Genomic DNA, 22,411 nt, shown 5'->3' with positions numbered 1-22,411 from the left:
CTAATTAACTATCATGAAACAAAAATGAAATTTAAATTGATGAACTTGGACAAATGGAAAACAGAATTGCAATTCAAGCTTCATTGATTAGTCATGTTGAATCTCTTTCCAACATGAAATTTAAAAGACATGTACCTGAAAATGAAGGTGGAAGGAGTAAATTCCAGCAGTAGCAGCAGTAACAAACTCAGCAAAATACCAGTATTCCCACAGATTTGAGCAATAATAAGACCTGAAGAAAACAGATGCACAGTACAGTTATTTTTAAAAAAAACACTTCAGATGTTAACTGAATCAGCGGAACCAAATAAAGTTGAACAGATTCAACAAAAGAACAATATTTCAGATTTCAGTTTCTTTTCGGTTTCAAATTCCCATTTTTCTGATTTCTGTTTCTGCTATTGTATCTCTGTGTGTGTGTGACTGTTCTCTTTTGTTTCTTTTCTGTTTCTTTTTCCTCTCTAAAAAAACTCTCACTGAAAACTGATATTCAGTCCTAACATCTCTATCTGAAAATTGATTTCTCTTTCTCTCCAAATTCTTTCTTCAAAATCTGATCTTAAAATCTGTTTTTCTTTAGATTTTTTTTTAAAATCTCTTCCAGTCCCCTTAACCTCTATCTCTCTGTCTGAAAATTGTATCCTTTCAGATTTTTTCTTCCTCTCTAAATTTCTTAAAGTTTCTTCAAGTTTTTTCTCTGTCTGACAATTTTTCTCTCTCAAAACTCTCAGTCTCCTTTCTTTTTCTTTCTTAAAATCTTCTGTTTTTCAGATTTTTTCTTTTTTTCATCTCCTAAAATCTCTCAAACTCTCTTCCAGTTCCCCCCATTAAGCTGTCCAGCTCTTGTATTTATACAGGGCTGGTCCTATGCTTTTTAAGTGCTTCTTGGACCCCTTTCTTCTTTTAAAACAGAAAGTTCCATTACAAACTACTTTTTAATACATTAAATGATCCTATCCTGATTTTAAGCAGCCCATTACCCTTTGTTCCCCATTATTACTCATTAACTAATAGCCATTATCACTCCACTATCAGCTCACTTTTATATCATATTACCCTCACTATTCTGTCCAAAAATGTCCCAGATTTTCTACTGTAATTAATGTTATTACTGTCTTAAATTCAGAATTTCACAATACAGATTTTAAAATCTGTTTAAGAAGCTATAACCAATCCTAAAGTTTGGACTGAATTCTGATTAAAAATGTAATTCCTAACACAATTACATCCAATCAAACATTGGTAGAATCATACTGAATTCAGAACCAATCATCATAGCAACATATTACACTGAGTTCAGTAACTGAGCTTTAACTTTGAACAATAAATCAAACAAACACAGGAGCATTGTCAATATACTGACAATGCCCTGTTCAGAAAACAATATATACACATCATACATTTGAAATTACTGATTTGCAAACAAACATGATTTAATTGACAAGTATTAATCAGTAGACTATTTACAACATTTGTCCATAATCAGTCTAAAACAATAGAAGCAGACTGTTTTTATTAGCATTATCATAAATGAGAATTCATAATATAACTAATCGACGAACTTAATCGAGTCGATTACTTACATTATGAACAATCACAACAAGCAGAAAAAGTTTCATATTTTGATCATATAGACGGGCATGAGACAAAATGACAGAATTAATCAAAACAAAAAATATAAAAAATCAACGAGTTATTAAAAAAACAAAAATACATACAGAATATACAAACATAAATAGAAGAGTACCTCTGAATTTTAAGCAAACTCAAACTCAACTCGGCTTCGGATTTTGTTTGAAATCAAACAGACCTTAGTCGAAGTATTTTCCACTGAAAATACTTCGACTAAGGTCGATTAAACCTCAATCTTTATTCAATCTGAACAGAATCCAAAAGTTTTTGGTATTTTTAGGGTTCTTGAAAGTTCGATTTGGGATTTAACCATTTCTGGTCAGATTCGAGGAGAACCAAACATGATACAAAGGTGAGGGTGGCCTAGGGGTCATTTGGTGTCAGCTTAAAACAGATTTGAGTTTGTTCTTGTTTGGTCCGAATCTTCAAAAGAAGATTCGAGAAGCTTGGAACTGATTCGAGCCAAACAAACAATAGATCCATACTCAGGGTGGTTAGGGGAAGCTATGGTGTCGATTTGGGGCTGTTAGGTTTAGATCTAAACTCGGCTCGAATCTTCAAATGAAGATTCGAGAACCTTCAAGCAGATTCGAGCCAAGTGGCTAGCATAACTGGATAGAGGATGTTCAGGGGGTTCTAGGTTGTTAAGGTGGTGACCGGCGGCGTTGATGCCGCCGGGTTTCAGGCTTTGGGGTCTTAGGGCGGCTAGGGTTAAGGGGGGGGGGGGTCTGAGGAAGGTGACGATGAACAGTAGAGAGGGGGGTTTAGTTAGGGGGGCCGGGGTAGGGGTCTGGAACTTATATAGGGGAGGGGTGGATTGATCTTGACCGTTAGATCAATCAGAATGAGTGGCCAGGATTCGTTCATTAAACCAAACGATGTCATTTGGTTTAATGCCAGGGTCGGGCTGAGTCGGGGGGGATGGATCGGGTAGAGGGTTCCGGGTAAGGGTAGTGTATCTCAGCCGTTGAATTGATCTAATCTAACGGCCCTTGATGAATGATCACCAAACGACGTCGTTTGGCGTAGCTGAATTGGACCGGTACCTGGGCTGTTTTGGATTGGGCTGTGGGGGTGGGTTAAAATGGTTTGGGCCTGATTGTTTTGTTTAAGATTTGGCCCAGATCCGTTTTACCCACTTAATTTCTACTTCTTTTAATTTCCTAATTAAATTCCTAATTATTAAATTCTTAATAAAAATAATAAAAACAAAATTACCCTTACAAAGATAAATTTCCTATTAATACATAGATAAAACATTAATCACACAGTGAAATATTTAAAATAGAACTATTGCATATTTTTGTGATTTTATTTAAATTATCTTTTAAATACATAATTAAATCCTATATGCATGCAACATGTATTTTATTTTATTTTTCATTTTATTTATGACAAAGTAAACATTTATGGTCATAACACAAATATTTAACACCACGCAAATTCAAAAATTACACAGTAAAAGAAATTTATTTTATTTTTTGATTTTATTTTGGAGTAGTTTTCGTAAGGCAAAAATCACGTGCTCACAGCTACCCCTCTTTGTGCAGAAACTCGAAGAGTTTTTGTGCAAAGATAAAGTGAGCGGATACGAGCGATTTTTGCCCGTTCGAATACTCCGTGGGAAGCATTTTTAGAAAGATTTGACCGAACCTCTGCTTCAAAGGTTTCCTACATATCCTTGGCTATAAAGGAATCAGGTCAATGTAGTTCGGGAATTTTGGGTAGCTGGGACTACCGTGGGACTGTGATGTTACTGCTGCTTCATGCCGTTTTTACTGCTTGCTGACCTCCTTATTACACCTTACTTCAAAGGTAATACAAAAAACTAAACTAGATTATGATACAGGAATTATAAAAATCTTATCTAGATCATGCCCTTGCGTTTCTTGTTGTCTTGATATCTTGGTGACTCTTGGGCATTTGGCTTATTCCGTATTCCTTTTCATTGCGTCCCGTATTTTGTTTTGGAACTCTTGTTGTTTCTTGCTGGGGATTCTGTTGGACTCCTCTGCTTTATTGATTCTAAGTGTGCTCCTTTTTCATATGAGCGGGCTTTTGATTTCAACACTTCAATTTCATTCCCTCGTTCTTCAGGTGGGTGCCTTGACTGCTTCTTTTCTTTCTTCATCCTCATTCTCCAGGTGGACGCCTGACTTCTTTTTTTTCTTCATCCTCATTCTCCAGGTGGACGCCTGACTTCTTCAATTCTCATCCTCATTATCCAGGTGGACGCCTGACTTCTTCAATTCTCATCCTCATTCTCCAGGTGGACGCCTGACTTCTTCTTTTCTCATCCTCATTCTCCAGGTGGACGCCTGACTTCTTCTTTAATTCTCATCCTCATTCTCCAGGTAGACGCCTGACTTCTTTAATTCTTCATCCTCATTCTCCAGGTGGACGCCTGATTTCTTCTTTTCTTCATCCTCATTCTCCAGGTGGACGCCTGACTTCTTTTTCTTCATCCTCATTCTCCAGGTGGACGCCTGACTTCTTTAATTCTTCATCCTTATTCTCCAGGTGGACGCGTGATTTCTTCTTTTCTTCATCCTCATTCTTCAGGTGGATGCCTGACTTCTTTTTCTCATCCTCATTCTCCAGGTGGACGCCTGACTTCTTCTTTTCTCATCCTCATTCTCCAGGTGGACGCCTGACTTCTTTAATTCTCATCCTCATTCTCCAGGTGGACGCCTAACTTCTTTGATTCGTATCCTCATTCTCCAGGTGGACGCCTGACTTCTTCTTTTCTTATCCTCATTCTCCAGGTGGACGCCTGACTTCTTCAATTCTCATCCTCATTCTCCAGGTGGACGCCTGACTTCTTCTTTTCTCATCCTCATTCTCTAAGTGGACGCCTGACTTCTTTAATTCTTCATCCTTATTCTCCAGGTGGACGCCCGACTTCTTTAATTCTTCATCCTCATTCTCGAGGTGGACGCCTGATTTCTTCTTTTCTTCATCCTCATTCTCCAGGTGGACGCCTGACTTCTTCAATTCTCATCCTCATTCTCCAGGTGGACGCCTGACTTCTTCTTTTCTCATCCTTATTCTCCAGGTGGACGCCTGACTTCTTCAATTCTCATCCTCATTCTCCAGGTGGATGCCTGACTTCTTTAATTCTTTACTAAGTATTTCCTGACACAAATATTGTACTTGCCCCTGCTTTAAATCAAAGAAAACTTCGTTAGTTTAAAGCAGGGTGGTTGGCTGGGGTATTTTTGCCGATGGTGAGGCTTCTCTTCGTCTCTCTTTATTGCCTTGGAATGGTTGAAAAGACTGTTTTGTCCTTGTAATTGATCCTTGACTATAGGATTCCCCTCTGTATGTTTTCCTTCAAACCCTTTTAACTGTAATCATATGTTCCTTCTGACTTTGCTGATCCACTTTTGATTTCACCTTTTTTACACCCATATCCTTTATCTCTCACCTTTCGTGGCTGTATTTTATAACCTTGAATCTTGGTAGTAAACCTTGACATTCCTTCTTATTTGTTTGGAAATAAACTTATCTTAAAGCTTTTAGAAAAGTAAGATTATTAGTGACGAAATACACTGATTTCGACAATTATAGAATGAAAAGAAAAATCCAAGTTTGGATGATTGTTGGAGAAAGAATAGAAACTTATCTGTTTGGAGTTACTGGCACCAATGATCAGGGTATGCATTTCGGATTAATCAACCCAGTCTTTTAATCAATTTCCTTTCAATTGTCTCATTTTTGTTTTCACCAAAATTTCCATAATCCAACCTCATTTTTCATTTCACAGACCTGTTGGACTTGCAATGTCTCAAAGAGTTTTCACCGATAAACTTTCCTTATTTGTTCATTTTCTTTCACTTCATTTTCGCCTTATGGTGCCTACGAAGGTTTTCACCAATAAGACTCTCTCATTTTACTTTTCTCTCAACTTCCGTCGCCTTATGGTACCCGTGTGGGTTTTCACCTATAAGACTCTCTCATTTTTACTTTCTTTTCTTGTTTGTACCAGAGTATTATGAACCATCTTCATTTGCTTGACTCAACATTTTTCTAAGATTGGTAGAAAGGTCTTTCTGGTATGGGGTTAGAAATGGAAAAGGTATTAAAAGCTAAACAGTTTTGGTATGTGTTTAAAAATTACAACTCTTGGAATCTTTTTCTTATTTCCAATACCATTCTTGCCCCAGTTCCTTGATTGGGGTCGCTTGATGTTTCTTTTTGTGCACATTTTATGTATATTGTGCACCCTATGACCGAGCCGTGAGGCGCCTATGTATCCTTCTTTGAGGAATCAGGTCAAACGTAGTTCACTAAATAATAGTGATGTTTTTATTTATTTTTTTTTATTTTTTTTATTTTTTAATTGTTTCATACTTGATTTTTTTATTGATTCCAAGAGAGGGTAGGAAAGAAACAAGTATGGCTCAAAGGGGAAGCAAATGGTATAGTGTTTGGATAGCAGAATAAATTGCCTTTGTCATTCCAATCTTCGAAATAATGCTAAATACAAACACTCAAAAAGTTATGCATAATATCTCTTTACCGCGTCAGAATTGATCGCCATATCTATGCATTTGCCTTCAATGTCTGTTAAGCATAGTGCACCATTCGATAATACTCTGGTCACAATGAATGGTCCTTGCCAATTCGGGGCAAATTTGCCCTTTGCCTCGACCTGATGTGGAAGAATACGTTTCAGCACATGCTGACCTACTTCAAACTTCCGGGGTCACACCTTTTTGTTGTATGCTCTTTCTATTCTTCTTTGATATAATTGACCATGACATACTGCGGCCAATCATTTTTCATCAATTAAGTTTAACTGTTCCAGACGGGTTTTGACCCATTCATCATCATCAATCTTTGCTTCGGCGATGATCCGAAGGGAAGGAATCTCAACTTCTGCAGGAATTACTGCTTCAGTGCCATATACCAACAAATAAGGAGTTGCTCCTACTGAAGTGCGAACAGTAGTGCGGTATCCCAATAATGCAAATGGTAATTTTTCATGCCATTGTTTTGAACCTTCTACCATTTTCCGAAGTATCTTCTTTATGTTTTTGTTGGCTGCTTCTACTGCTCCATTCGCCTTGGGCCGATATGGGGTAGAGTTGCGATGTGTAATCTTAAACTGTTGACATACTTCCTTCATTAAGTTGCTGTTAAGATTAGCACCGTTATCTGTGATGATCACCTTCGGGATTCCGAATCGACATATGATATTTGAGTGGACAAAATCGACCACAGCTTTCTTGGTCACTGATTTGAATGTTTTGGCCTCAACCCATTTGGTAAAATAATCGATAGCTACCAGAATGAACCTGTGCCCATTGGATGCTGCCGGCTCAATTGGTCCAATCACATCCATGCCCCAGGCAACAAAGGGCCATGGTGCCGACATTGTGTGCAACTCGGATGGTGGAGAATGAATCAAATCTCCGTGTATTTGGCATTGATGACACTTGCGCACAAAACTGATACAATCTCGCTCCATGGTAAGCCAATAGTAACCAGCTCGGAGGATTTTCTTTGCCAACACATATCCACTCATGTGGGGTCTGCAAACTCCTGAATGTACTTCAGATATGACAGCTGCAGCTTGTCTGGCATCTATGCATCTTAATAATCCAAGATCTGGCGTTCTTTTATACAAAACTCCTCCGCTTAAGAAGAAACCATTTGCCAAATCGCCTAATGGTCCTCTTTTGATCCCCTGTGGCTTGTGAGGGATATATCCCCATTCTGATATACTCCTTGATGTCGTGGAACCATGGTTCACCATCAACTTCTTCTTCAACCATATTGCAATAAGCGTGCTGATCGTGGACTTGAATATGTATCGGATCTACATAAGCTTTGTCCGGATGGTGCAACATTGATGCCAGGGTAGCCAATGCATCAGCAACCTCATTATGGATTCTTGGAATATGTTGGAATTCCACTGATTGAAACCGCTGACAAAGATCATGTAGACATTGTCGGTATGGTATGAGCTTCAAGTCTTGGGTTTCCCATTCTCCTTGAATTTGATGTACCAAAAGATCTGAATCTCCCATGACTAAGATTTATCGGATACCCATGTCTGCGGCTAGCCTTAACCCCAAAATGCAAGCTTCATATTCAGCCATATTATTGGTGCAATTAAATCGCAATTGAGCCGTAACAGGATAGTGATGCCCTGTTTCAGAAATGATTACAGCTCCTATCCCAACTCCTTTCATGTTAGCGGCTCCATCAAAGAAAAGTTTCCAGCCAGGCTTTTCAATTCGCTCCACCTCGTTGATATGCATTGTTTCTTCATCAGGAAAATAAGTCTTCAATGGCTCATATTCCTCATCGACCGGGTTTTCGGCTAAATGATCGGCCAGTGCTTGAGCCTTCATTGCAGTTCGAGTCACATAGATGATGTCAAATTCTGTGAGCAATATCTGCCACTTTGCAAGTCTTCCCGTTGGCATAGGCTTTTGAAAAATGTATTTCAATGGATCCAACCGAGAAATGAGGTAAGTAGTGTAGGATGACAAATAGTGTTTCAATTTTTGAGCTACCCATGTTAGGGCGCAACATGTCTTTTCCAGATGAGTATACTTAACCTCATAAGCTGTGAACTTTTTGCTAAGGTAGTAGATGGCCTGTTCTTTTCTGCCAGTGAGGTCATGTTGCCCCAATACGCAACCAAATGAATTTTCCAAAACCGTCAAGTAAAGAATCAAAGGTCTTCTTGGCTCTGGCGGGACCAACACGGGTGGGTTTGACAAGTATCCTTTTATTTTATCGAACACTTCTTGACACTCATCGGTCTATTTGACCGCAGCATCTTTTTTCAACAATTTGAAAATTGGCTCACAGGTTGTTGTGAGCTGAGCAATAAACCTGCTGATGTAATTTAACCTCCCCAACAAACTCATTACTTCAGTTTTGTTTCTTGGAGGTGGCAGTTCTTGGATGGCTTTAATCTTTGACGGATCTAGCTCGATGCCTCGTCGACTGACTATGAATCCCAACAACTTTCTGGATGGAACTCCAAATGCGCATTTGGCAGGGTTAAGCTTGAGGTTGTACTTGCGAAGTCTTAAGAAGAACTTCCTCAAATCCCCAACGTGGTTGGCCTGATGCTTTGATTTTATGATCACATCATCCACGTATACCTCAATTTCCTTGTGTATCATATCATGAAACACTGTGGTCATTGCTCTCATATAGGTTGCTCCGGCGTTCTTTAGACCGAATGGCATTACCCGGTAGCAATAAGTTCCCCATGGTGTGATGAATGCCGTCTTTTCTGTATCTTCTTCATCCATTAGAATTTGATGATACCCGGCATAACAATCCACGAAAGACCCTATATCATGCTTGGCACAATTGTCGATCAAAATATGGATATTGGGTAATGGGAAATTATCCTTTGGACTTGCTTTGTTGAGATTGCGATAGTCGACGCATACTCTAATTTTGCCGTCTTTCTTTGGCACAGGAACGACATTAGCTAACCAAACAGGATATCGAGTGACTCGAATGACCTTTGCTTCCAATTGTTTGGTGATTTCTTCCTTAATTCTCACACTCATATCAGGCTTGAATTTTCTCATCCTATGCTTGACAGGAGGCACCGTTGGATCGGTGGGCAATTTGTGGACCACTAAATCAGTGCTCAAACTCGGCATGTCGTCATATGACCATGCAAAAACATCTTTGAATTCTATGAGTGCTTTAATTAACTCCTCTCAGATCTTTGGTTCGAGATGGACACTTATTTTAGTTTCCCAGACATTACTCGTGTCCCCTATATTGACGTCCTCGGTATCACTCAAGTTAGGTTTGATTTTTTCCTCAAAGTGAATTAACTCTTTACTAATCTCTTCAAAAACCTCATCTTCATCATATTCTGATTCATAATCACAATATATTTCTTGAATTATTACTTCGGAACCAGATTGATTTTTAAGACTGGGATGAGGATTCCTCATGCATGCCATATCACTAGAGCCAGCGTAAAAGGAACTGTATAGGAAAGAAGAAAAAGAAAAGAAAACTATCAGGAATGATAATACAAAGGAAACTGCTTTTTATTGGATGATGAAAGATAACAAGGTTTTGCACACTTCAAACCAACTGTAAAATAAACTTTGGGATTACAACCTTGAAATAACCCAAACAAACTGAAAGAAAATCAAAATAAACTACCAAGACTCCTTTCGAATTGGGAGAGGAGTGGCTTTCCAATTATTGAGCTTTGTTTCTGGTCCAACGAATTGAACTTCTGCGTTGCTACACCCTTCTCTGCTTTCCAACATATTCACATCAGGTGGACGCCTGACTTCTTCAATTCTCATCCTCATTCTCCAGGTGGACGCCTGACTTCTTCTTTTCTCATCCTCATTCTCCAGGTGGACGCCTGACTTCTTTAATTCTTCATCCTTATTCTCCAGGTGGACGCCTGACTTCTTTAATTCTTCATCCTCATTCTCCAGGTGGACGCCTGATTTCTTCTTTTCTTCATCCTCATTCTCCAGGTGGACGCCTGACTTCTTCAATTCTCATCCTCATTCTCCAGGTGGACGCCTGACTTCTTCTTTTCTCATCCTTATTCTCCAGGTGGACGCCTGACTTCTTCAATTCTCATCCTCATTCTCCAGGTGGATGCCTGACTTCTTTAATTCTTTACTAAGTATTTCCTGACACAAATATTGTACTTGCCCCTGCTTTAAATCAAAGAAAACTTCGTTAGTTTAAAGCAGGGTGGTTGGCTGGGGTATTTTTGCCGATGGTGAGGCTTCTCTTCGTCTCTCTTTATTGCCTTGGAATGGTTGAAAAGACTGTTTTGTCCTTGTAATTGATCCTTGACTATAGGATTCCCCTCTGTATGTTTTCCTTCAAACCCTTTTAACTGTAATCATATGTTCCTTCTGACTTTGCTGATCCACTTTTGATTTCACCTTTTTTACACCCATATCCTTTATCTCTCACCTTTCGTGGCTGTATTTTGTAACCTTGAATCTTGGTAGTAAACATTGACATTCATTCTTATTTGTTTGGAAATAAACTTATCTTAAAGCTTTTAGAAAAGTAAGATTATTAGTGACGAAATACACTGATTTCGACAATTATAGAATGAAAAGAAAAATCAAAGTTTGGATGATTGTTGGAGAAAGAATAAAAACTTATCTGTTTGGAGTTGCTGGCACCAATGATCAGGGTATGCATTTCGGATTAATCAACCCAGTCTTTTAATCAATTTCCTTTCAATTGTCTCATTTTTGTTTTCACCAAAATTTCCATAATCCAACCTCATTTTTCATTTCACAGACCTGTTGGACTTGCAATGTCTCAAAGAGTTTTCACCGATAAACTTTCCTTATTTGTTCATTTTCTTTCACTTCCTTTTCGCCTTATGGTGCCTACGAAGGTTTTCACCAATAAGACTCTCTCATTTTAATTTTCTCTCAACTTCCGTCGCCTTATGGTGCCCGTGTGGGTTTTCACCTATAAGACTCTCTCATTTTTACTTTCTTTTCTTGTTTGTACCAGAGTATTATGAACCATCTTCATTTTCTTGATTCAACATTTTTCTAAGATTGGTCGAAAGGTCTTTCTGGTATGGGGTTAGAAATGGAAAAGGTATTAAAAGCTAAACAGTTTTGGTATGTGTTTAAAAATTACAATTCTTGGAATCTTTTTCTTATTTCCAATACCATTCTTGCCCCAGTTCCTTGATTGGGGTCGCTTGATATTTCTTTTTGTGCACATTTTATGTATATTGTGCACCCTATGACCGAGCCGTGAGGCACCTATGTATCCTTCTTTGAGGAATCAGGTCAAACGTAGTTCACTAAATAATAGTGATGTTTTTTTTTTATTTTTTTTATTTTTTTTATTTTTTAATTGTTTCATACTTGATTTTTTTATTGATTCCAAGAGAGGGTAGGAAAGAAACAAGTATGACTCAAAGGGGAAGCAAATGGTATAGTGTTTGGATAGCAGAATAAATTGCCTTTGTCATTCCAATCTTCGAAATAATGCTAAATACAAACACTCAAAAAGTTATGCATAATATCTCTTTACCGCGTCAGAATTGATCGCCATATCTATGTATTTGCCTTCAATGTCTGTTAAGCATAGTGCACCATTCGATAATACTCTGGTCACAATGAATGGTCCTTGCCAATTCGGGGCAAATTTGCCCTTTGCCTCGACCTGATGTGGAAGAATACGTTTCAGCACATGCTGACCTATTTCAAACTTCCGGGGTCGCACCTTTTTGTTGTATGCTCTTTCTATTCTTCTTTGATATAATTGACCATGACATACTGCGGCCAATCATTTTTCATCAATTAAGTTTGTGAGCACGGGATTTTTATTTTACGCGACAATCGCTCCAAAAGAATTAAAAATGTATGTGTCATGCGTAATTTAAACCATGACCCATTTGTTAGATGGAAAATTACAAAAATACGCATTTTTTTTCTTTTGTCCTGATTCGCCACCCTGTTTAATTTTACCTTCTTTTAACATTTTATATGCGTGAAATAAATATGTTAAGTGGTTAATTAATGGTCTAGTTTTATTTAATTAGGGTTGTATTTAGGAAATTAGAAATAAACAAGAAAGGGGGAAAATTTGTTTTAAAATGAATTTGGGTTACAAAACATTTGAAAACTGAAGCCCAAATGAATGGCCCAATCCACCGGTCCACACAGCCCACTCCCCAGGCATCAAAACGACGTAGTTTAACGCCAAAACTACGTCGTTTCAATGCCAATCCATCCCAACCATCCAAACCAAGCCGATCCAACGGTCCGGATCTCTCACCCGTAACCCCATCTGCCCGACCCGTTACCCGAACCAACTCTGCCCCCAACACTTGAAACGACACCGTTTCCCTCGAGTGGAAGGATCCTGGCCTTTCATCATGCCTCATCCAACGGCTGAGGTCCATCCACTCACTCCATATATAAGCTGCCCCTCATACCCCACCCCCCTGTCCAAATACCCCTGCCTCTCATCACCCTCACAAAGAACCCCGGAACCCTAGAGCCGCCCCCATCTCCCTTCACCAGAAACCCGGCGGCATGAACGCCGGTGACCCTACCCTTAACACCACAGAGGCTCTTCACCGTCCTGAACCCAAATCTACCAACCACACACCTCGAATCCTATCCCACCTTCTCGAATCTTCATTTGAAGATTCGAGTCGGAACCTAATCTACACCGATCGGCCCTAAATTCATACCAGACACTCCCCAGACCCCCCTCGTGACCAAACCATACTTGGTTTGGTCCGAATCTAACCAGGGAAACACGAATCCCAGATCTAAGTTTTTGAACTCTAGTTTTCCCTGTGCATGTTCCGTGCTTTGTTCAAACTGAAGAGATTAAGGTCTAATGGACCTTAATCGAGGTGTTTCTCATCCGAGAAACACTTCGTTTAAAAGTCCATTCAACCTTAAAGAAGGTCCGTTCAAACACCAGTGGATTTTTCTGATTTGTTCCTTAAAAAGCTTTAAGGTGAGTTAATTTTCTTTTCTTTATTTCAGTTCGTATGTTTGTGTGTTGTTAAAGGCCTGTCCGCATGGCCAAACTTTTTGTTTTGTGTTTTTGAACTGCTATTGTCCACCTTGGCCGGACCTCTGTATTCAGTCAGTTTCTTTCTTCATAATGCGTGTGTATAAATGTATGTTCAATTGAATCCATAACTGGTCATTCATTTAGTTCTTAGGGCCTTTCTGTTTGACATTGCAAAATGAACCCCTTATGTGATACTGTTAAATGTCTGATTTTTGGTTACGATTGTATGTGTTAATGCTAATATAGTCAAGTCGACATGTGTCGTCAATTAGTTTCAACTTTCCGAACAATAACAAATCAACTTACTTCTGCTAAGCATGTGTTGAGTCAATTAAGAACCAGTTTTTGTTTACTTATAGCTTGTTTAAATTGATCAGTAATGTAAAAAGGATTGTTTTGTTTAAAGTTCTGAAATGGAGGGCATGTGCACTTGGCACAGCATGTGCATTGGTGCACCTCATGTGCCTTGTGCACAGCCTGTTTCTCCTGCATAAAAGGGCTTTCAATTTTAAAATGGTTTGACAGCATATGCTGTCAGATATATTCTACTGCCCATACTTGCTTTTAGTTAATAAAATGGAAAAGTTAAATCTGCCAGGGAATGCGAATGGGGTTTAATACTTAATTAGCTAAAGTGGGACTGAAAATGGAAGGCACATGGGAGGGGCATGGTAATAGTCTAAACATGCTGTTAAAAAGGGGTAAGGAGGGCTTATAAAAGAAGAGGACCTGGGAGATAAAAGAGAGACAGAATTGAGGGGAGAGACAGAATTGGGAGATACAGAATTGTGAGGATAGGAAAGAAAGAGAAAGAGTTGGCAGGAATAGAAAGAGAGCAAGAAAGAGATAAAAACAGATTAAGAAATCAGAAACTTGGTCTTGTTTGTCTGAAGTTCATTTATTGTCAATACGTTAGGCAGTGTTCTTTCTTCTAAATTTCAATCGAAATTATTGTTAGTGTTCTGTTACATTTGGTATATTCCGGAATTGGACTGTCTGGAGTATCACACTGTGTGCTGTTTCATCTGGTTGTTTCTCCTTCAACTCTAGTTCCATCTCGCAACAGAATCCTTTCTGTTGTGCTGTTCTGATTGCTGCCGCTATCTTGCTCACTATTGCTGCTGCATTTTTGTCCTGCTGCTACTGTTAATTCTGCTTTTTTGCTGCTGCTGATTCCCCATCTTCTTCTTCTTCTCCTTTGCACTTTCAGCATTTTCAGGTACACATTTCAAGTCCCATATTGATGTAATTGAAACAGTTTGAAAGCATGAAATGAAAAAGGTTGAAGAAGTTCAAGCGTTTGCTGTAATATTCATAGTACATTAACAGGCCTGTAAAAATTGATTAGTTTATAATTCAGCAGTTCGAAAGCATGTACTGATATTCGACTAAGTTTATCCTGTTGTGTTTTAGCTCGGTAGTTTGTTTGTTGATATGGGCATGTATGTTTCGACCTTATACGATACTGTTCCTGTTTCATTCAGTTATTTTTTAGTCAAGATTAGTCCACGTAAGTTTAGTTAAGTTCAACTCGAGAAGTGTTCGGATTAAGTGTTGTATTTCGTTAACTAGCACACGATTCTTTGTCAAATTAAAACATTTTACTTTGCCAGTTATCCTTTAATCTAGCCCAAATAAGTTCAGTTAAGTTCAACAAGAAATCTTTTCGTATGTGATGTTCGGATTAAGTATTGCATTTCATCAATCTCATATGTAATCTTTTGTTCGACCAAAGTATTTTCGTAAGGCATGATGCTTTCTTACTTTATAAGTAATTAATCAGAAATTGATAGGAGTCCGATTTAGACCAAGACATATACTTCAATTAGCATATATTTTTTTCGTTCTCCTATCTCTGGAAACAAAATAATAGAAATGTAGCCACTGTAGGGTACCCTTCTAAAATAATGAGACGAGCCTCGCCAAATAAAAAATGCAAATTGCGGGGCCCTCAGTAATTGATCATGATAAATACTTAGAATTTGGGACAGACTGTTTAGTGAATTTCACTGCCTTTCCCAAAGATAATAACGCGTTTAGATTCTTTAGGCGCGACTTAAATAAATTATATTCTTAAAAATTGGGTGCACATTGATGTGACCCAAATCCAAATCTCAACGGAGTCGAAATGTGTTAACAACTACGGGTGCATTGATTGTGACGTGGTTCGAGATGCATTTTCATGACGTTGCAATTCTATAAAAATAAATGATAATAATAAAAGCGGTTTTAAACTTAATAAAAGCACGTAAGTCACAACATGTATTTAAATTAGATATTTAGCCATTATAACAATTTAAGCGACCGTGCTAGAACCGCGGGATTCGAGGGTGCCTAACACCTTCCCTCGGGTCAACGGAATTCCTTACTTAGAATTTCTGGTTCGCAGACTTCATTTGGAAAAGTCTAAAATTTCCTCGATTTGGGATTCAAGATAAACCGGTGACTTGGGACACCAAAAGCCAAACCTTTCCCAAGTGGCGACTCTGAATTAAATAAATAATCCCATTTTCGAATATTGTCACTTAAATTGGAAAAACTCCACCCGCGCATTTTAACCCTTCGGGGCCGGGCGCGCAAAAAGGAGGTGTGACAGCTCTGGCAACTCCGCTGGGGATTTTTACCCAGAACCACTGGTTCAGGGTTCAAGAATTCGAGCTTAGGATAATTGTTATATTTGGCTTTATTATATGATCTTTATTACTTGTTTTTGCATAACGTGCTAAATGTTGTCTTTTACCGCTTTGATATTATCTGAACTGTATATAAACTGTGCCGAAACCCTTCTTTTCTTATCTCCGGGGAGAAGCTCGCTGGTCGAGGCTCCCTATTCTGTTAGTGTCAATACCCGAAATAAGAAAGAGGACGGATAAGTTACGAAGCCGGACGGCCTTTTGGTTCCCGGTAAGTTGCCCCTCCTCGACTCGAGTTGTCCGCTCGGGTACACAGTCTAGAACAAATACCAAGGTTTAAACCTAGTATAACTCGACTTCATGCCGGATCCCTAGTAGGAACGCTTATTTGCATCATGTTGCATTTGACTTAGGGGGCTCAACACAGGGGTTGGGTCCGTCTAGGACAAGCAACCTGAAATGAAAAGACCACCCTGCTGCATCCTATTTGTTTTGCGCATTTATTTGCTTCGGTTCCGCATGCTGACCGGTTTCTAAAAAAAAAAGAAAAATAGCAGCGTAGGGAGATAATTACCTTTTGGAAAAATAAAACCAATGTCCAAGTAGTGTCGAAACCTCGTCGGAATTTTTCTAAAAAAAAAATATAAAACCAAAAGTTGTCTTTTAGTTTGATTCATTAAAAAAAAAACATATAAAAATTGTTCTTTTCTTTCTAAGAAAAAAGAGAGGGTATTTATTTAAAAAAAATAAAATAAAATAAAAAATGGAAAACTCATAATTCAAAAAATGTGTTGTCTCTTTTGTAGTACCCTTTTATAAATTCGGACTAATAGTCCAAATATTGCAAAAAACAAAAAAAAATATTTTTTTTTTTAGTATTTATCTTTCTCCAAAAATAATACTTATTCTTGATTGCTAGGTTTATTTGATTTTCTCTATTCACGATATGACCGAACTACGCCGGTTTGATTCTCGCACGGGGTGAGATACGCAGGCAACCCTCGGCGGGTCCAACCTCCCGTTTTTGCAAAAAAAAAAAAAAAAAAAAAAAAAAAGATAATTTTAATTTTTTTTGAGTCTAATAAAGTTTATCGCCCTAAATAAATGTGCAGGATGAGCACGATACAAAATGAATCGTTTTCAATAATGACCAAGATCCCTTTTGAGTTGCGATTATGGTGGAACGACTTAGGCAAAGAGGGGCAAGGCAAAGTGAGGAAATATCTGAAAAATCTCCCGGATTTACTAGACATTCAGCCTCGGGGTGATATTATCAGATCATTGGTCACTTACTGGGATTCGGCGCACAATGTATTCCATTTTTCAGACTTCGAACTCACCCCGACGTTGGAGGAAATAACGGGATACATTGGGGGTGATGAAGCTCCGTTAAGGTTCAAGTACTTGATTGCACCTAGGGCCGTCACGGTACACCGATTTTTGGATTTTCTGAAAATACCCCGAACATTTCACCATCCAGATCTTGCCAAAGGTTTCTGCAGTCTCCATCTCATGTATGCTAGATACGGTCATGAGGGCGGGTTCAATAAGCCGGATTTCAAACTATGTAGTAAAGGCAACCGACAAAAATGGGACGAACACAGGCAGTTGGCTTTCATGACGGCCTTCTTAGGTCTTATAGTGTTCCCAAGGAAGGACGACCACATCGATCTAAGAATGACTGGGGTTGTCAGTACTTTGCTTACCCAAGATAAAAGTACTCTGGCGCCTATGATTATGGCTGACATTTTCCGGGCTCTCACTGTTTGTCGAGCCAGGGGTGACTTTTTCGAAGGATGTAACCTACTGTTGCAAGTGTGGATGACCGATCATTTATGTCATCGCTCCTCACTTTTGGGTTATGGTTCGCCAGAGAAAACTTGTATTGGAGGATTCTACACGAGAATCAAAGGGCTCAATTTACCTGAGGGAGTCACATCATGGACCTCATTTCTCCGAACTCTCACCGCCAGCCAAATCCAATGGACGCTCGGATGGTCACCTATCGAGGAAATCATATACATACCGGCAACCCGGCCTCACTTTCTGTTGATGGGACTGAAAAGTATCCAACCCTATGCACCGTATCGGGTTTTGAGGCAACTTGGAAGGTACCAAGTGGTACCGAAAGATGAAGATTTGAGTACCCAAGTGATTGAAATCAGTCCGAACGGTCATTTCCCTGAAGAAGAAGTTCGCCAAATCTGGAGTGAATGCCAACATCTGACAGCAAACACTTGTGTGATCGATACGGCAAAAGGGGAAGTCGCCCCAGGATATCACGCTTGGTTTAGAGGTAGCCTGTCTTACGAAAGACCGGCTAAGAGGCCGCATCTCAAAGATTTCGTAGAATCATCCCAAGGGCAATGGAACTGTTTAGCAAAAGAGAAGGGTTATCGGGCAGAGATGGGCAATTTGAAGCTACAAATAGATAGTTTGAAATTCGATAACAGCGTACAAATCGCGGCGGATCGAAGCGAAAAGAATAGGTTGACCCAAGAGAATGAAGAACTTAAGGCCCAAGTCCAAAAATTGAGATTCTCTCTTGATGAGCAACCCAGAAGTCAATCAGACCAGCGGTTGATAAAGGGTTTGAAAAGAGAGATCACGGAATGGCGAGAAAGGTTAGAAGAATCCGAAAAGGTCATGACAGAGTTCAAGGCACGGTGGGAAATAAGAGTAGATAAGCATCGCCGATGTTTGAACCAATTGAAACGTGACCACGAGAAGGCTGTTTCCAAAATAAAGAGGGAGATGGCTACACTTGAGTTTAAAGCAGTTAAGCAGGCGAGGGATTTCCAAATGGAGAGTAGACACTGTTACGACTTGTTGGCCCAAATGAAGGAAGAAGTGCGGCAACTGAGGGATCAGCACATACAGGACTCACAGGTATTCAAGACGTGCAGTGATCAGATAAGGCACCTACTCATAGAGAAGAAGCAAACCAGAGATAGGATCAAGGCCATTGCCCATGCCATCACCAGACGATGTCTACGATGTGAGAACATGTCCAGCGCTACCGTCCTCTCGGCAGTAATGGGTTATGTCAAGCAGACTATGCACGAGCTGGAGCAACTTGAGAGGGATCTCACGCCTAGGACCGCGGCGAGGCCGAACGATGCCCCGCGGAAACCAATTTTTAAAACCATAATGCATTCATAGGTCAAATCTGTATTTTAGCATCTTCTGCCTGTTTTTTCAGCAAGGTGATTTTCAGTCTATTTTGAGTCTAGGTTTATTTTCAAAGTTTGCTCTTTCTTTTGCAAAATGTAGCTTGTAATGGAACGTTTCAACAATAAAGAGGTTGTTTCTTTTACACCCATTTGTGTTTTTCGAACTACGTAATGATCTGATTCACGTAGGCATCGTGATACGTAGGCAATCCTCATCGGATCCGGTCGCATTTCTTTTACTACAAAAAAAAAATATAATAAATAAAATAAAAGGAAAACAAAAATGAAAAGAAAAGAAAAAAAAGGGGGAAAAACTAATAAGAGAAAAATGCCGGAATGACGCATGCTCTCGTAGCAAACATATAATAATCCACTTAACTGTATAGGTGCATCATGCCCAACGTGAGATTAACTATCTATTATTTGCTGCAAAATTAACCGTGTGTTTGTCATTGAGCATTTTCCCAGGGTTTTTGGAAAAACGGTTGGTTTGGTGAAAGTCTGGCCTCGCACTCATACTTCACGAGGTCAAGGAGAAGTGTTCAATTACCTGTTGTTAAGACCAGAAGCAGTACTCACACTTACTTCACCAGGTCAAAAGGAAGTGTGGAAATGTCTTCAGAAATTCCATTGCAAACAATCCCTGTTTCTGAGGAAAGCTCGATCTCAGTCGTCCTCACACCTGAATCCGCGACTGCGGAAGAAAATAGAATTCTACGGCTCCACATGTTGGAAATGCTGGATGACTGGAACAACGGGAAAGAGCCGCCAAGTGTCGTCCCCGGATTCCCTGAATTATTCTCCAGGTCAAGTGGGACTTCTAATGTCCCCATAAATTACCCTGCTACCCCATTTGGGTACCCAGCCACCTCCGCCTTCTCCGCATGATCACCTTCTGAGCCTCATCCCTGAATGTCGGCCACTGATGCAAGCATGAACATCTTTACTGCATCGCCTTGCCCAGCTACGGCACAACCTGCCACATACAAGCCAAGCTTTGACTCATCCTCTTTTACATTCCAAGCACCATCGTTCTCAATGGAACCAACTAGGTTTGCTACCAGTACTAATCCTCTACCGCCTCAGTGCGAGCTCGCACCAGGACAGGATCAGGACCCCAGAGTTGTAGAACAAAATGAGATTGCCAAGAGAATGAGAAGCCTTGAACAAAGTCTGAAGAATATGCAAGGATTGAGCGGACAAAAGAGCGTCTCTTACGCCGACCTGTGCATATTCCCTCACGTGCACCTGCAAACGGGTTTCAAGACCCCCAAATTTGAGAAATACGATGGGCACGGTGACCCCATTGCACATCTTAAGAAATACTGCAACCAATTGCGGGGAGCCGGCGGAAAAGAAGAGCTGCTAATGGCATATTTTGGGGAAAGCCTAGTAAGGATAGCTTCGGAATGGTATATGGATCAGGAAATGTCTCGATTGGATATATGGGATGATCTCGCCAGAGATTTTGTAAAACAATTCCAGTATAACATCGACATTGCGCTAGACCGAAACTCTCTGTCGAATTTGAAGAAGAAGCCTTCGGAAAGCTTTAGAGAGTATGCTATTAAGTGGCGTGAACAGGCGTCGAGAGTGAAGCCTCCCATGGATGAAGTGGAAATGGTCACTACCTTTCTTCAGGCTCAAGAGTCTGACTATTTCCAAAACATGATGTCGGCCATGGGTAAACCATTCGCGGAAGCGATCAAGATTGGAGAGATGGTGGAAAATGGTTTGAAAACGGGAAGGATTCTGAGTCAAGCAGCCATAAGGGCAACCTCTCAGGCCGTCCAAAGCGGGTCTGGAGGAACGACAAGGGGGAAGAAGAAAGAAGAAACGACTATGGCAGCCTCTGAAGCAAGGGAGTATCGTCATCCCAGGCCCCATTTTCCGGAAAGAGCCCCACGCTACTACTACCCCCACTCAAATTTGGCATATGCTCATCAACCTTACATGGTCATGAATGCCCAACCTTATAACCATCCACCACAACAAACCAACCGAGGCCCAGCTCCACCTCCCAGAAATCATCCTCCTTACCGCAACCACTATAACCCACAACCCCCACAGAATAACTACCGCCCTCAGGAGCCACCTCGACGGCGGACTTTCACGCCCATCGGTGAACAATACTCTACATTGTTCCCTAAGCTAGTCTAGTTGTGTTTCTTGCAACCAATTCCCCAAACGAGGCAAAACCCGACATCTCCTTCTTACAAAGCCGGAGTCAGATGCGCCTATCATTCAGGGGTCGAGGGACATGATACAAACGACTGCTGGTCATTGAAAAGAGTGGTCGAAAATTTGATAGAGCAGGGGAAAATAGTGCTAAGGGACGAAGAGATCCCAAATGTGACTAACAATCCATTGCCCGCTCACAATAATGGGCCGCTGATCGGCATGATTTGTGAAGACAAAGAGTTCGACCCTGCTTTGAAAGCCATAATTGCCATTGTCGACACAGGGAAGAGGCCTGAAATAGACCAGAAATCAGAAAAGGGGGAGGAGGCCAAGGCTGTAAAGAGCAAGCCTGAAAAGAAGGTGGAGAAGAAAGTGGTACCAGCAAAGGGTGGAGTTCTTTACATACCACGAGGTCGAGCTGAGAAGGCGCAGAACTTCGGGATCAAAAAGACAAAACCTATGTACGTGCCAAACGGGGCCTATGTGGTCCGGGGGACGATTCAACCACCTCGGCTGAATGAGCCAGTGGTTATCGGACGCGTGCCACAAAAGCCGATGACCAACCCGTCCACAGTGCCGTGGAATTATCAAAAGACTTTGGTAATGTACAAAGGTAAGGAGGTCATGGAAGAACTTACAGAAAATACTTTCGTTGGAGGGTACTCAAATACCCAAGAACTGAACAACGCCACGCAAAGGCGCTTCCCTCCAAAGAAGCCCGTGAGTGTTGAAGAAGCGGAAGTGTTCTTCCAACAAATGAAGATGCCGGATTACGAAGTGATAGATCAGCTGCGCAAGCACCCTGAGCAAGTATCCATGCTGTCATTATTAATAAGGTCAACCGAGCATCAAAAGATCCTGCTGAAAACCCTGAATGAAGCATATGTACCGGTCGAAACCTCGGTGGAGCAACTAGAGCGGATGACAGAAAGATTCTTCGCCGTCAACCAAATCTCTTTCAGCAAGAATGATTTACCCCCGGAAGGAGCAGCACACAACAAGGCCTTGCACTTAACAGTTAAATGCGAGGACTACTACGTCAAGCGGGTAATGCTGGATGGGGGATCAGGTGTTGACATTTGCCCGCTCTCCACGCTGCAAAGAATGGAAATTGAGACCGGAAGAATCCGACCCAACAACGTCTGCGTAAGAGCTTTCGACGGCATCAAGAGAGATACCATGGGAGAAATAGACCTGCTGCTGGTCATAGGACCAGTCGAATTTCGAGTAACCTTCCAAGTGATCGAC

Source organism: Nicotiana tabacum, chromosome 20, assembly GCF_000715075.1.
Source record: "Nicotiana tabacum cultivar K326 chromosome 20, ASM71507v2, whole genome shotgun sequence".
In the NCBI taxonomy this organism is placed as follows: Eukaryota; Viridiplantae; Streptophyta; class Magnoliopsida; order Solanales; family Solanaceae; genus Nicotiana; species Nicotiana tabacum.
The sequence above is the reverse complement of the archived record's forward strand: the minus strand, read 5'-3'. Positions refer to the sequence as shown.